Here is a 14,233-nt window from a genome sequence, read left to right on the forward strand (position 1 = left end):
GATTGGGCAAAGATTTGGCAGATGGAATATGATGTCGGAAAATGTGAAGTTTTGCATTTTGATAGGAAGAATAAAAGAGCTGAATATTATTTGAATGGGGAAAGGCTGCAGAAAGCCGCAGCACAGAGGGATTCGGGGATCCTTGTGCATAAATCACAAAAAGCTAGCACGCAAGCTCAACAAGTAATTGTAATGTTGGCCTTTATTTCAAAGGAAATGGAGTGTAAAAATAGGGAGGACTTACTAAAACTATACAAGGCACTGGTCTAAACCACATCTGGGATACTGTGAACAGTTTTGGTCCCCTTATCTGAGGAAAGATATATCAGCATTGGAGACAGTCCAGAGAAGGTTCACTAGGTTGATCCTGGGTGTGGAGGGATTTTCTTATGAGGAGAGGTTGAGTAGGTTGGGCCTGTACTCATTGGACTTTAGAAGAATGAGAGGCAACTTTATTGAGACATATTGGATTCTCGGGGGGCTTGACAGGGTAGATACTGAGAGGTTAGTTCCCCTTGTGGAAGAGGCTAGGACCAGAGGGCATAATCTCAGAGTAAAGGGTCACCCATTTAAGACAGAGACGAGGAGGAATTTCTTCTCTCAGAGCGTGGAATTCTTTACCACAGAGGGCTGTAGAGGTTGGGTCAGTAAGTATGTTCAAGGCTGAGATAGATAGATTTCTAATCAGTAAGGGAATCAAGGTTTATGGGGATAAGGCGGGAAAATGGAATAGAGGGTTATATCAGATCAGCCAAGATCTCATTAAAAGGTGAAGCAGACTCGATGGGCCGAATGGCCTACTCTTGCTCCTACGTCTTCTAGTCTTATGGTTTCAATGTTAATGAGTAGAGATGCCCATACAACAACAACCTGCATTTATGTGGTATCTTTCACATAGTAAGACGCCCACGAGGCACTTCACAGGAGTGCTATCAGACAAGATTTGACAGAGGAGATATTAGAATAAGGGACCAGAAGCTTGGTCAAAGTGGTAAGTTTTAAGAAGCGACTCAAAGGAGAAGTGGGAGCTGGAGAGGTTTAGGGAGGGAATTCCAGGGATTACAGCCTCAGTAGCGGAAGGCAGAGCAATCAGATATGGGGGGAAGGAAATGAGAGATGCACAGGAGAATTTGAGTTGATTTGACTTGATTTATTATTGTCACATGTGTTAGTATACAGTGAAAAGTATTGTTTCTTGCGCACAATACAGACAAAGCATACTGTTCATAGAGAAGGAAAGGAGAGAGTGTAGAATGTAGTGTTACAGTCATAGCTAGGGTGTAGAGAAAGATCAACTTAATACAAGGTAGGTCGTTCAAAAATCTGATGGCAGCAGGGAAGAAGCTGTTCGTGAGTCGGTTGGTACGTGATCCCGATGGAAGAAGGTGGAAGAGAGTATGTCCGGGGTGCGTAGGGTTCTTGATTATGCTGACTGTATTTCCAAGGCAGCAGTAAGTGTAGACAGAGTCAATGGACAGGAGGCTGGTTTGCGTGATGGACTGAGCTATGTTCACAATGCTTTGTCATTTTTTGCAGTCTTGGACAGAGCAGGACCATACCAAGCTGTGATACATCCTGAAAAGATCAGAGGCAGGATAAGTTCCTGGAAGATCGTGGAGCTGGAAGGGGATAGGGATGGGTGAGGCCTTGGAGGGATTTGAACGTATGAGAATTTTAAAATTGAGGTTTTCCCAGGTACTGTGACATTCCCAGGAATTAGGTGCAAACTTATTCCTTTCCCTGACAAGTTATATCTAGCAACTGCCCACAGGGCTTACCTAGATTCTCATCATAGCCTCCAATGAGCTGAATCCAGCAGGCTATGTATCTGCACATGTCTCAATGTGCCCAATAAAGCAATGTGCAAGAACAACTCAAAGAAATGTGCAACTCTAGTCATGGTTTGAGTAAGAGGCAATAGAGAGGAACACAAGAAGGGAAGAGCTGGTGAAAGTCGGCGTAATCATGAGTAGAGATAAACACGTCCATTGGCTCTTCATGGCTGTGAGATGAGTGTTTAACCAGCGTTTGCGCATTGTGGTAGCGTGGTCCCTTCAAGGGGCAATCCTTCACAGGCTACCTGACTGGGCCAGAGCCAATGGAGCACGAGTGCACCAACCTGGGCCAATCAGGAATGAGGGTTAGCAGTCCCAGGGCTGGAGGGCTTCAGTTGGAGTCAGGGCCTTGTTAGGAGTATGAGCGGACATTTCCCATCCCGTCCACCACGGGAATCGCTGCAGGCGGGGCACGGACCATGCCTCTGGCGGGAATTTCCAGTCTTAGGGCGAGCATGGCCAGGAAATCCTGCCCTAAATCTGTCTTAGTTGTGCTGTTGAACCCTCCGTTGTATGTAGTTCTTCTAATCAATAAACCCTTTAGTTAATTATTTACCACATCGAGTCGCTTCAAGTTATTACACATGTGACGTTATTCTCCCAGTTCATTAAAGTTTAAGTTTAAAGTTTATTTATTAGTGTCAAAAGTAGGCTTACATTAACACTGCAATGAAGTTACTGTGAAAATCCCCTAGTCGCCGCACTCCAGCACCTGTTCGGGTACACTGAGGGAGAATTTAGCATGGCCAATGCACCTAACCAGCACGTCTTTCAGACTGTGGGAGAAAACCAGTGCACCCGGAGGAAACCCACGCAGACACGGGGAGAACGTGCAGATGCACGGTGCGGGGCTAGCTTAGTGAAAAGATATGGAACACAAAGGGAGACGATGACCTAGTGGTATCATAGCTAGACTACTAATCCAGAAACTCAGCTAATGTTCTGGGGACCCGGGTTCGAATCCCGCCACGGCAGATGGTGGAATTTGAATTCAATAAAAAATCTGGAATTAAGCATCAACGACCATGAAACCATTGTCGAAAAAACCCATCTGGTTCACTAATGTGCTTTAGGGAAGGAAATCTGCCGTCGTTACCCGGTCTGGCCTACATGTGGCTCCGGAGCCACAGCAATGTGGTTGACTCTCAACTGCCCTCCAAGGGCAAATAGGGATGGGCAATAAATGCTGGCCAGTCAGTGACACCCATGTCCCATGAATGAAAAAAAAATCTAAGTAGCTGTTTGAGGAAGGTTGGGGGAGGGTTGGGGAAGAGTAGGGAGTACAGGGGTATCTCCCTTACCATACTCCAATGCTTCGCAGGCCAAAATTAGCCTGAGGAATCCGGCAGCAAGTTTCACTTTACCCGCGAGACGTTTTCCGACATCTGAGGAGACGGAGTTAAGGAAAGGTCTCTCTGTGGAAAAGTTATTTTGGCATCTGACCTCTGGTTCACTGATGCTGCCCTGAGGAATAAGGAAGTGATTAAGAGCTGCAGCTAGCAAAGTAGCAGCGCCTCAGCGAAGAGGGGGCAATCCTACAGAGCGCTGTATCCGCCGACAGTGAAAGCAAATTTAACTTTGAGATCACAGAAAACCTCTGAGGATGGTTACAGCTGTTCTGTAATAGAAAAAGATTAAAGAGTTTTGGTCTGGTGAGGCCTTCACTTCAATGATCATTCTCCAGCTCAAGAATCTCGTTTTAACTTCTTTCCACTCCTATATTTAGGTTTGAATAAAGTACACCCATGACCGCATTAATCTTGATTCCGTGTTGCAGCGCCAAAGCTCTCCCTTTCCAGGGTCAATCAATGAAACTTAACACCCCTCTGGTACTTTGGCTAATGAAATTCACAGAAAACCGGTGGACTCAGAATTTTAATAAAAAAGAAAACAAATGAAAAACAGCCATTAAGAGGGAAAGAGGTGAGATTCAAGGTCAATTAATCAGTTAAGGCTTCGAAACCCATGGAGAATCGGCTCCAGAAAGTAAGCAAAACTACCTTCGAAGCTACACTCTCCCGAGTCCTCTGATTTTTAACTTTTTAAGGGAAGTGATGGCCTAATGGTGTTATCGCTAGATTATTAATCCAGAAACTCAGCTAATGTTCTGGGGACCCGGATTCGAATCCCGTCGCGGCAGATGGTGAAATTTGAATTCTGTAATTTAAAAAAATCTGGAATTAAGACCATAAAATCATTGTCGGAAAAACCATCTGGTTCAATAATGTCCTTTAGGGAAGGAAATCGGTTGTCCTTATCTGGTCTGGCCTACATGTGACTCCAAAGCCACAGCAAAGTGTGGTTGACTCTCAACTGCCCTCTGAAATGGCCCAGCAAGCCACTCAGTTGTATCAATCGCTACAAAGTCAATAAAAAGGAATGAAACCCGGATGGACCACCTGGCATCGACCTAGGCATCAGAAAAGACAACAGCAAAGCAGACAGACCTGCAAGCTCCCCACCAAGCCACTCACCATCCTGACTTGGAAATATATCGGCGTTCCTTCACAGTCGCTGGGTCAAAATCCTGGAATTCCCTCCCTAACGGCATTGTGGGTCGACCCACAGCACGTGGACTGCAGCTGGTTCAAGAAGGCAGCTCACCACCACCTTCCCAAGGGCAACCAGGGATGGGCAATAAATGCTAAGCAGCCACCGATGCCCGTGTCCCACGTATGAATAAAAAAAACTCCAGAAATTGGCTGGCGGTCGAGGGGTTGGGGATGGTGTGGACCTGTGGGGGAGGCGGGGGTGCACATTAAATGGAGTGGGGAGAATGGGGGATTCACCCATTGTTCCCCTACCCCAGGTTGTCAGGCCCATGCTTAAGTGCACCAACTGGACCCTGAGCCAAGCTGGGCAAATGGATGGGGTGGGAGTGCGGAGTGGGGGTTCCGGGGGGGGGGGGGGGTGGTTTGGAGGAGACCACAGCTGGGCTGAAAGCCACCATTAATGTCTGGTAAACTGATTGTTGCGTCATAAGCTCATTGCCATTCTGTGAGATCTTGCTGTGCGCAAACTGGATTTCAATAATGACGACACCTCAAAGAGATACATGGATTGTCAAAATCTTGGGATATCCTGTGGGGAAATGAAAGGTGTGGCATTCACGCAAGTTCTTTATTTCTTGTTTGGGTTTCATTGTGGGCTCGGAGGGGTGGTAATGTCCTCTGACCCTGAGAAGGGAACTTTGGGCCTGGGCTGCCTAGGCTGCCTTCTTGTTTCCCCCATTGGGTTTTTCTTCCTGGCCCACCTGTCTGTTGTTGGGGGGTCATGGAAACATAGAGCTGTATTTTCCAGCACTTCCCACTGGAGGATCTTCCAATCCCGCTGATGGCGACCCCTTGCGGCGTGTTCCCTGGCGACGTGGCTGGCAAACAATGGAAAATGTTATTGACATTGGCGGGATTGGAAAATCCCAATGCCTCTGCTGCCAGAAACCAGGCTGCAGAAGGTGTGGAAAATCCTGCCCACAGAAAGTAGGAGCAGGTGTAGGCCATTCGACCCTTTGAGCCTACTCCACCATTCAATATGATCATGGCCGATCCTCCATCTCAATACTCCCGTGCCCTCTCCATTCCCCTTCAGTCTCCGGGGGCAGATTCCTGCCCAATGTCTTTGCCAGCAGGGCAGCCCAGTCCTGGGGGTTGTTCTGGAGTGGGCAATTGTAGGGTAACCAGCTTCTGAATGGTCAACGCTGGGATACATTGAAAAGCCTTGGGAAGTTGGGACTCCATGACAAGGCCATCTCCCAGAATATGTCCAGCTGGAGTTGGCAACACTAATAGACAATCGGGCAAATTTTCCAGTTCCGCCCACCACGGGAATTGGAGCGGGTGAGGGGCAGACCATGGAGAGGTCTGTTGACCTTGGGTGGAATTTTCCAGTTTTAGGGCGAACACGGCTGGAAAATCCCACCCCCAGTTACTGAAGATGGGAGCTACAAAGTGCAGACTCATGTTTCAATTCTGCCTCATTTTCTTAGAACTGAACCAGGGCTTCATTTGTCAGAAGGTTCCAGAATCTTTAATTCCGCTGGAATGTTACTGAGCCACGCACAATAGTAAGACTGATCTCCACTTAAAAGCCTTTATTTATTTTCAGTTGCCCAATGGGTTCTGACAACAGAGGTTGTCAGAACCCATTGTTCTGAGAAGTTAACAGCTGGATTTTAATCTTGCCAATGTGCCTCGCGTGTGGGAGATTTTGTTTGCACCCAGAGCTTAACGTGGGAAAGCGCAAGATCTGTCAATGGGAAGTTTGATTTGAACATGCCACAGCGCAACCGAACTTGTTTGCCATCAGCTTCCTCATCGCTGATTGGTGGTTTACCCACGGGTGTGGTCTGACTACCTCTTCAATCGCAGCTTCCGATTGGTGGACATTTCTGTCAATCTTCCTGTCATCGCCCAGGGGCTGATTCCCTCCTGACTCCCAGGAGGTCATGGGTTAAATTATAGGTTTTGGGGGTAAATTACCCCCAGTGTCTCTGAGAAATTGCCCCCTGGACAGGCGAGGATTTTTTTCTTTGGGGCGTAAGAGACTGAGGGGTGATCTTATAGAGGTGTATAAGATTATGGGAGGCATGGATAGGATGAATGCACTCAGTTTTTTTGGGGTTCCCAGTCCAACGCCGGCATCTCCACACTCAGTTTTTTTCCCAGGGTTGGGGAATCAAGAACTAGAGGGCCTAGGTTTAAGTTAAGAGGGGAAAGAATTAATGGGAACCTGAGGAGCAACGTTTTCACACAGAGGGTGGTACATGGAATGAGCTATCGGAGGAAATGGTTGAGGCAGGGACATTGACAACATTTAAAAGGAATTTGGACAGATACATGGATAGGAAAGATTTAGAGGGATATGGGCCAAATGCAGGCAAATGGGGTTCGCTTAGATAGAACAAAGAACAATACAGCACAGGAACAGGCCCTTCGGCCCTCCAAGCCCGTGCCGCTCCCTGGTCCAAACTAGACCATTCTTTTGTATCCCTCCATTCCCACTCCGTTCATATGGCTGTCTAGATAAGTCTTAAACGTTCCCAGTGTGTCCGCCTCCACCACCTTGCCTGGCAGCGCATTCCAGGCCCCCACGACCCTCTGTGTAAAATATGTCCTTCTGATATCTGTGTTAAACCTCCCCCCCTCACCTTGAACCTATGACCCCTCGTGAACGTCACCACCGACCTGGGGAAAAGCTTCCCACCGTTCACCCTATCTATGCCTTTCATAATTTTATACACCTCTATTAAGTCTCCCCTCATCCTCCGTCTTTCCAGGGAGAACAACCCCAGTTTACCCAATCTCTCCTCATAACTAAGCCCCTCCATACCAGGCAACATCCTGGTAAACCTCCTCTGTACTCGCTCCAAAGATGGGCATTTTGGGCGGCATGGACCAGTTTGGGCTGAAGGGCCTGTCTCCGCGCCATAGATTCTATGATTCTATGTTTGCAGGTTGCTTTAAGAGTTGATCACATAATTTGATGGGGTGTCATTAGGGTGTTTGCAGTGACTGCTGTTTTACTTTCGGTTTATACTCTGTGCAGTGTCGAGAACAGCTTTCAATAAACCTAGTTCATGTTACTTTGAATCCACATGGGCAAACCACAGCTGTCTTTTTGTTAAAACCCACAGCCCCGAACATAGGGCCCGTTTTCAGGCGCAAAATCATGGTAAAGTTGGGCGTCGGGCCTAAAACGCGGTCCAGACCTGACCCAAGGCCAATCGCACCTTTACCAATGGCCAATCCGGGCACCGATCCGGCGTGCGCCCGAATCGGCCAGCGGGCCGATTTAAATGCATTTGCATGCATTTAAATCAGCATAATGAAGCCCGCGCCCAACTTACCCAAGGATTCCCACTTTACGAGGCTCCGATCCGATCGGCGCCCGCGCATTTACCGTGTTGCTGAATTCAAGTCCGATAGGGCTTCAACTCAGCAACTGAACCATCGAATCGCCCCCGACCACCTTTCGCAGACCGCCCCTGCGAACCACCCTGGCAGCCCACCGCCCCCCGCCCCCCCCACGATCGGACCACCCTGGGTCGCAGGCCCTGCCAGCAGCCCCCCCCCCCCCACCCAGGATCGGACCCCCCGGGCCCCCGACCTACCTTGATCGCTGGTGTCCGTCGAAAGCATCTTGCGATCCTGGATCCTGGCCTTGCTCCGGGGCTCCTGATGGGTAGGATGATGTCTCTTCACTGGGGGAAGGGGGGTGGGGGGGGGGGGGGGTTGTGACATCTCTTCCCTGAGGGGGGGAGGGGTAGGGGGGGATATGACAACTCTTCCCTGAGGGGGGAGGGTGGGGGGGGATGTGACGTCTCTTCCCTGAGGGGAGGGGTGGGAGGGGATGTGACATCTCTGCCCCTGGCGGGGGTGGGGGTTGGTAGGGGGGGGGGGATGTGACATCTCTTCCCTGGTTGGGGGGGTAGGGGGGGATGTGACGTCTCTTCCCTGAGGGGGTAGGGGGGGGGATGTGATGTCTCTGCCCTGAGGGGGTGTGTAGGGGGGGATGTGATGTCTCTTCCCTGACGGGGGGGTAGGGGGGGAATGTGACATCTCTTCCCTGAGGGGTGGGGGGGTGGGGGGGAGGATGTGATGTCTCTTCTCTGGGTGAGAGAGCGGGGGGGGGGGGGATGTGACGTCTCTTCCCTTAGTGGGGGGTAGTGGGAGGATGTGACGTCTCTGCCCCTGGGGGAGCGCGCTGAGTGCTGTCGGCTTCGAACTGCGCACGCACAGTTCGGCGCTCCGACAGATGCAAATGCACTAGGCCCCACCCACTGGACCCGCACCGAAAAAAGGTGTATGGGGGCGCTGGAGCGCGGCTGCCGGGCGTGGGTCTGATTTACGACCGCACCCGGCACTTAGAGCCGATTTGGTAAAATCGCCTCCATAGTTTGGACATTACAGCGAGGAAGTGAAGAGAAGCGACGCTGTGGATACACTTGATGTAAAGAGGGAAAACCTGTAAACTGGGATGTTTGAATTTTTCTGAGCAAATACCAGGATGTTTAATGAAAAACCGGTATTTTCCTGGCAAAGCCAGGATATAAGGTCACCGCAGCAAAAGGCACTTTAATGAGGGCCAGTCGCTACAACAGGCCCGGACTCCTTGCTGCCACTCCAAGATGGGCCCATTTATACTGTTGCCTTCCCATGTGAAAGTTAAAATGGAGCCTTGTGGTGTAGCACACGTACCATTACCTGACCTGCAGTCAGCTCAAGCTCTTGAACAAAGAACTTCTCAGAACAATGGCAGAAAAATCAGGGGCAAAACCTTTTCGAACTTTGATTAGGTGGCACTTCACCAAGTCAAACCTGTTTTGAAGAGATAGGAACAAAGAACAAAGAAAAGCACTGGAACAGGCCCTTTGGGCCTCCAAGCCCATGCCAATCATGATGACCTAACTAAACTGAAAAAAAACCTTCTGCCCTTACCCAATCCGTACCCCTCCATTCCCTCCCTATTCATGTACCCATCCAGATGTCTCTTAAATGTTGCTAATGCGCCCGCTTCCACCACCTCCTCTGGCAGCGCGTTCCAGGCACCCACCCACTCCCTGCGTGAAAATCGTCCCTCACATATCTCCCTTAAATTTTCCCACACTTTCCCCCTTGTGTCCTCCCTTGTAATTGAAATGTCCACCCTGATTTGATTTGATTTATTATTGTCACATGTATTAGTTTACAGTGAAAAGTATTGTTTCTTGCGCGCTATACAGACAAAGCATACCGTACATTGAGAAGGAAAGGAGAGGGTGCAGAATGTAGCGTTACAGTCATAGCTAGGGTGTAGAGAAAGATCAACTTAATATGAGGTAGGTCCATTCAGAAGTCTGATGGCAGCAGGGAAGAAGCTGTTCTTGAGTCGGTTAGTATGTGTTCTCAGACTTTTGTATCTTTTTCCCGATGGAAGAAGGTGGAAGAGAGAATGTCCGGGGTGCGTGGGGTCCTTGATTATGCTGGCTGCTTTTCCGAGGCAGCGGGAAGAGTTGGCAGAGTCAGTGGATGGGAGGCTGGTTTGCGTGATGGACTGGGCTTTTTGTGGTCTTGGACAGGTCCCCTCAGTCTTCACCTTTCCAGTGAAAACAATCCTAGTTTATTCAACCTCTCCTCATAGCCAGCTCTCTCAAGATCAGGCAACATCCTGGTGAACTTTCTTTGCACTTTCTCCAAAGCTCCCACATTCTTCTGGTAGTGTGGTGGCCAGAACTGCACGCAATCCTCCAAATGTGGCCTGACCAAGGTTTTATATAGCTGCAACATGATTTGCCAGATGATGGCTTTGGGAAAGATTGGAATCATTTCCACAAAATGTTAGAAGGTGTTAAATTCAAAACAGCCACAGGGTTTGGGAAGGCTCCTACCAATAATTTAAAAAATATTTTTCCCTTTGCTCCCATGTTCGTGCAACTGTCACCCTGCCTAATTGTCACCTTTAGGGCCCAATTATGTGAATGAGTTTTGAGTCGAATTGCGTGCTTAATTACTTTCAAATAATCAACTGATTATTGTTTCCATGCATCCAAAATACTCTCTACTTCCAACTGAATGCAGCTCCTTGTTATTTGTCACCATGCTTACAGCATTGTCACCAGTTCCCACTCAAAGGGTTTGCTCCAAACCTTTCTCCAGCAAGTCTTGAGAAAAGATTATTGCAACAAGAACGATGTTGTGCCTCCATATAGAACCCAGTTCACTATCAAGAATTGGTCTCCATTTGATATTAAGTGCAGAAAATGTAAGAAACACTCAGCTGATCAGGCAAAGAGAGGAATTGGATAAGGTTCGTGCTTCAGTTCCAGGAACTTTCATGAGAATTCTGTAGGGGAATCGTTTTTTTTAAAGTCATTCATGGGACATGGGCATCGCTGGCTGGCCAACATTTATTGCCCATCCTGAGTTGTCCTTGGAGGGCAGTTGAGAGTCAACCACATTGCTGTGGTTCTGGAGTCACAGGTAGGCCAGACCAGATAGGGATGGCAGATTTCCTTCCTTAAAGGACATTAGTGAACCAGATGGATAAAAGCAAATTACAGCGGATGCTGGAATCTGTAACCGAAAGAAAAAATGCTGGAAAATCTCAGCAGATCTGGCAGCATCTGTAAGAAGAGAAAAGAGCTGACGTTTCGAGTCCAGATGGCCCTTTGTCAAAGCCAGCCTGAACCAGATGGGTTTTTGCAACAATTGACAATGGTTTCATGGCCATCAGTAGATTTTTAATTCCAGATTTTTTAAAATTCAAATTCCACCATCTGCTGTGGCAAACCCAGGTCTCCAGAACATTAGCTGAGCTTCTGGATTAATAGTCTAGTGATAATACCACTAGTCCATCGCCTTCCCTTATCTTCCCCAATTTTCCTCACTAATGATTTAAATTTCTTTGAAAGTGAATGACTAAGCTGCTCGTCATGGTACTAAATAGATAGGCACAACAGTCATTAATAGGCTTTAACTTGCAGGACGCAATATTCCGATTCAGTTCAATCTCAGGCAACAAACTCTATCAGATGTATACTTAAAAGCATTGCTCTCCACAAGCACAGTTCAGATTTCAAAGGTCTCTCCACTTAACTTCACTGAGTAACCCTTAGGGGTGTCGCTCAGATGTCTTACAAATTCCGATTAACTCAAACAAAATGCAGAAATCTGCTGAATTTTTCTTTTTCCTCCCTGGGGTACACAGAAAGCGATAAGAATCGCCACGGAGAAGCCAAACACTGCCTAATATGGCAATGGTTCCCAAGCTGAATTTGGGAAGTTGGAGTGTTTTTGCAGTAAACATCAGGACAGAGTGACGGGGTCCGCGGCATATTCCTCAAAGGGAACGTTAGGCTCCAATGTGTGACAGATACACTCTGTGCAATCCTGGACTGAAACGGGACTGGAGAGTAGCATTGCCAACCCTCCAGAGTTAAAGTCAATAAACTTTGAGAAAAGGGGCTGCACGGTGGCACAGCGGTTAGCACTGCTGCCTCACAGCGCCAGGGACCCAGGTTCGATTCCTGGCTTGGGTCACTGTCTGTGCGGAGTCTGTCACAGCTTACCCTCTGATTTCAGCTTCTCTGCCATTTGGCCATTTACACCTTCTATTCGCTCTAAGGACTGAGCCTTGCCCCTTGTTTTTGTGGCTATGACTCATCTTTCATTCCCTCACCCTGCACCATACAGTAGGATGGCACAGTGGTTAGCACTGCTACCTCTCAGCGCCAGGGACCCAGGTTCGATTCCCGACTTGGGTCACTGTCTGTGCGGAGTCTGCGCGTTCTCCCATGTCTGCGTGGGTTTCCTCTGGGTGCTCCGGTTTCCTCCCACAGTCTGAAAGACGTGCTGGTTAGGTGCATTGGCCGTGCTAAATTCTCCCTCAGTGTACCCGAACAGGTGCCGGAGTATGTGGCGATTCAGGGATTTTCACAGTAACTTCATTGCAGTGTTAATGTAAGCCTGTTTGTGACACTAATAAATGAACTTTAACTTTAACCCAGAAATCGAGAGGTTAATCGCCTGAAAATGCGGCTGTTAACAATGTAAGAGAATGCTCATGCCGACATTAGAAGATGTAAAATAAATTCAACGCTTTAAAGATTTGAAGATGGGGGTAAAAGTTTACTAGTTTATTCGTGTCACAAATAGGCTTACATTAACACTGCAATGAAGTTGATGTGAAAATCCCCTAGTTGTCACATTCCAACACCTGTTCGGGTACACTGAGGGAGAATTTAGCACGACCAATGCACCTAACTAGCACATCTTTCAGAGGAAACTGGAGCACCCGGAGGAAACCCATGCAGACACGGGGAGAACATGCAGACTCCGCACAGACACTGACCCCAAGCCAGGAATTGCTTTTACAGTTTTGGGACAAGCGAGGCCATTAAACCCCGCCCATAGAATCCCTACAGTGCAAAAGGAGGCCATTCGGCCCATGGAGTCTGCACCCATTCCCCAACAGAGCATCCCACCCAGACCCTATCCCCATAGCCCCATGTATTTACCCCACTACTTCCCCTAACCTACACACCTTGGGACACTAAGGGGCAATTTAGCATGGGCCAATACTCCTAACCTGTACATCATTGGACTGTGGGAGGAAACCAGAGCACCTGGAGGAAGTTTATTCATTTATTTATTAGTGTGACAAGTAGGCTTACATTAACACTGCAATGAAGATGCTGTGAAAATCCCCTAGTTGCCACACTCCAGCATCTTGTTTGGGTACACTGAGGGAGAATTTAGCATAGCCAATGCAGCTAACCAGCGCATCTTTTGGACTGTGGGAGGAAACCGGAGCACCCGGAGGAAACCCACAGGGGGAATGTGCAGACTCCGCACAGTGACCCAAGCCGGGAATCGAACACAGGTCCTGGAGCTGTAAAGCAGCAGTGCTAATCACTGTGCCACCATGCAGGAGGCCACTTGACTGAGATTCAAGAATTGGCTATTGCAGTGACAGTTCTCAATGGGTAAGTTGTAAAGATATGTGAAAATGGGCTCGTAAGACGGCCAGTGACAGGGGAATTGGAGGCAAGAATGAATCCCGCAGGAATATGTCCAGGCAGAGATGGCAATCCGAATAGAGAGGCTTGTTACAGTCAACACCTGGCCTTCATGATGAAGGTGGATGTATATTCAACCACCTGGTCTGCCCCTTCAACATTCACACCCTTCACCAAGGGCACACAGTGGCTGCACAGTGTACCATCTGCAAGAGGCACTGTGGCAACTTGCCAAGACTTTGTTCATGGCACCCTCTAATCTCGCAACTCTAACAGGTGAAAGAACGTGGAAAGCAGGCACTTGGGAACGGCGCCATCCACAGGTTCCCATTCCAGGCGCGCGCCATCCTGACTTGGAACTGTATCACCATTCCTTTACTGGATCAAAATCATGCGGTTTCCTTCCTAACAGCAGTCTGGGTGAACCTACGGCACAGAGGTCGCAGCGCTTAAAGAGGGTAGCTGATCACCAACTTCTCAAGGGCATTTGGGACGGGCAGAGACAGACTCATCTCATGACCCAATGAGAAAGACGTTTCAATCTGAAACGCTGGCTCTATTCTCTCTCCACAGATGCTGTCAGACCTGCTGAATTTCTCTAGCATTTTCTGTTTTTGTTTCAGATTCCAGCACCCGCGGGTGTTTCGCCTTTATGGTATTGTGTATGGTTCATGTCAATCCTGCTTGATCGTTGGTGGCCGTGCGTCTGACCCTCGTGGGCCAACTGAAATATTGCGCGGGCGCACGATGATGGCAGGATACACGTTTGATGCTTTGTTCTGGGTTGGCTGCCCGCCTACCTCAGCAACATAAAACTCTGGCCCAGGAATCCTGCATAAGCCAGTTCGATAGAGAGCCATGTTCAATCGTTCCAAGATTTTGATGGAAGGAAAACAGGCAAAGA

Source organism: Mustelus asterias, chromosome 23, assembly GCF_964213995.1.
Source record: "Mustelus asterias chromosome 23, sMusAst1.hap1.1, whole genome shotgun sequence".
In the NCBI taxonomy this organism is placed as follows: domain Eukaryota; kingdom Metazoa; phylum Chordata; class Chondrichthyes; order Carcharhiniformes; family Triakidae; genus Mustelus; species Mustelus asterias.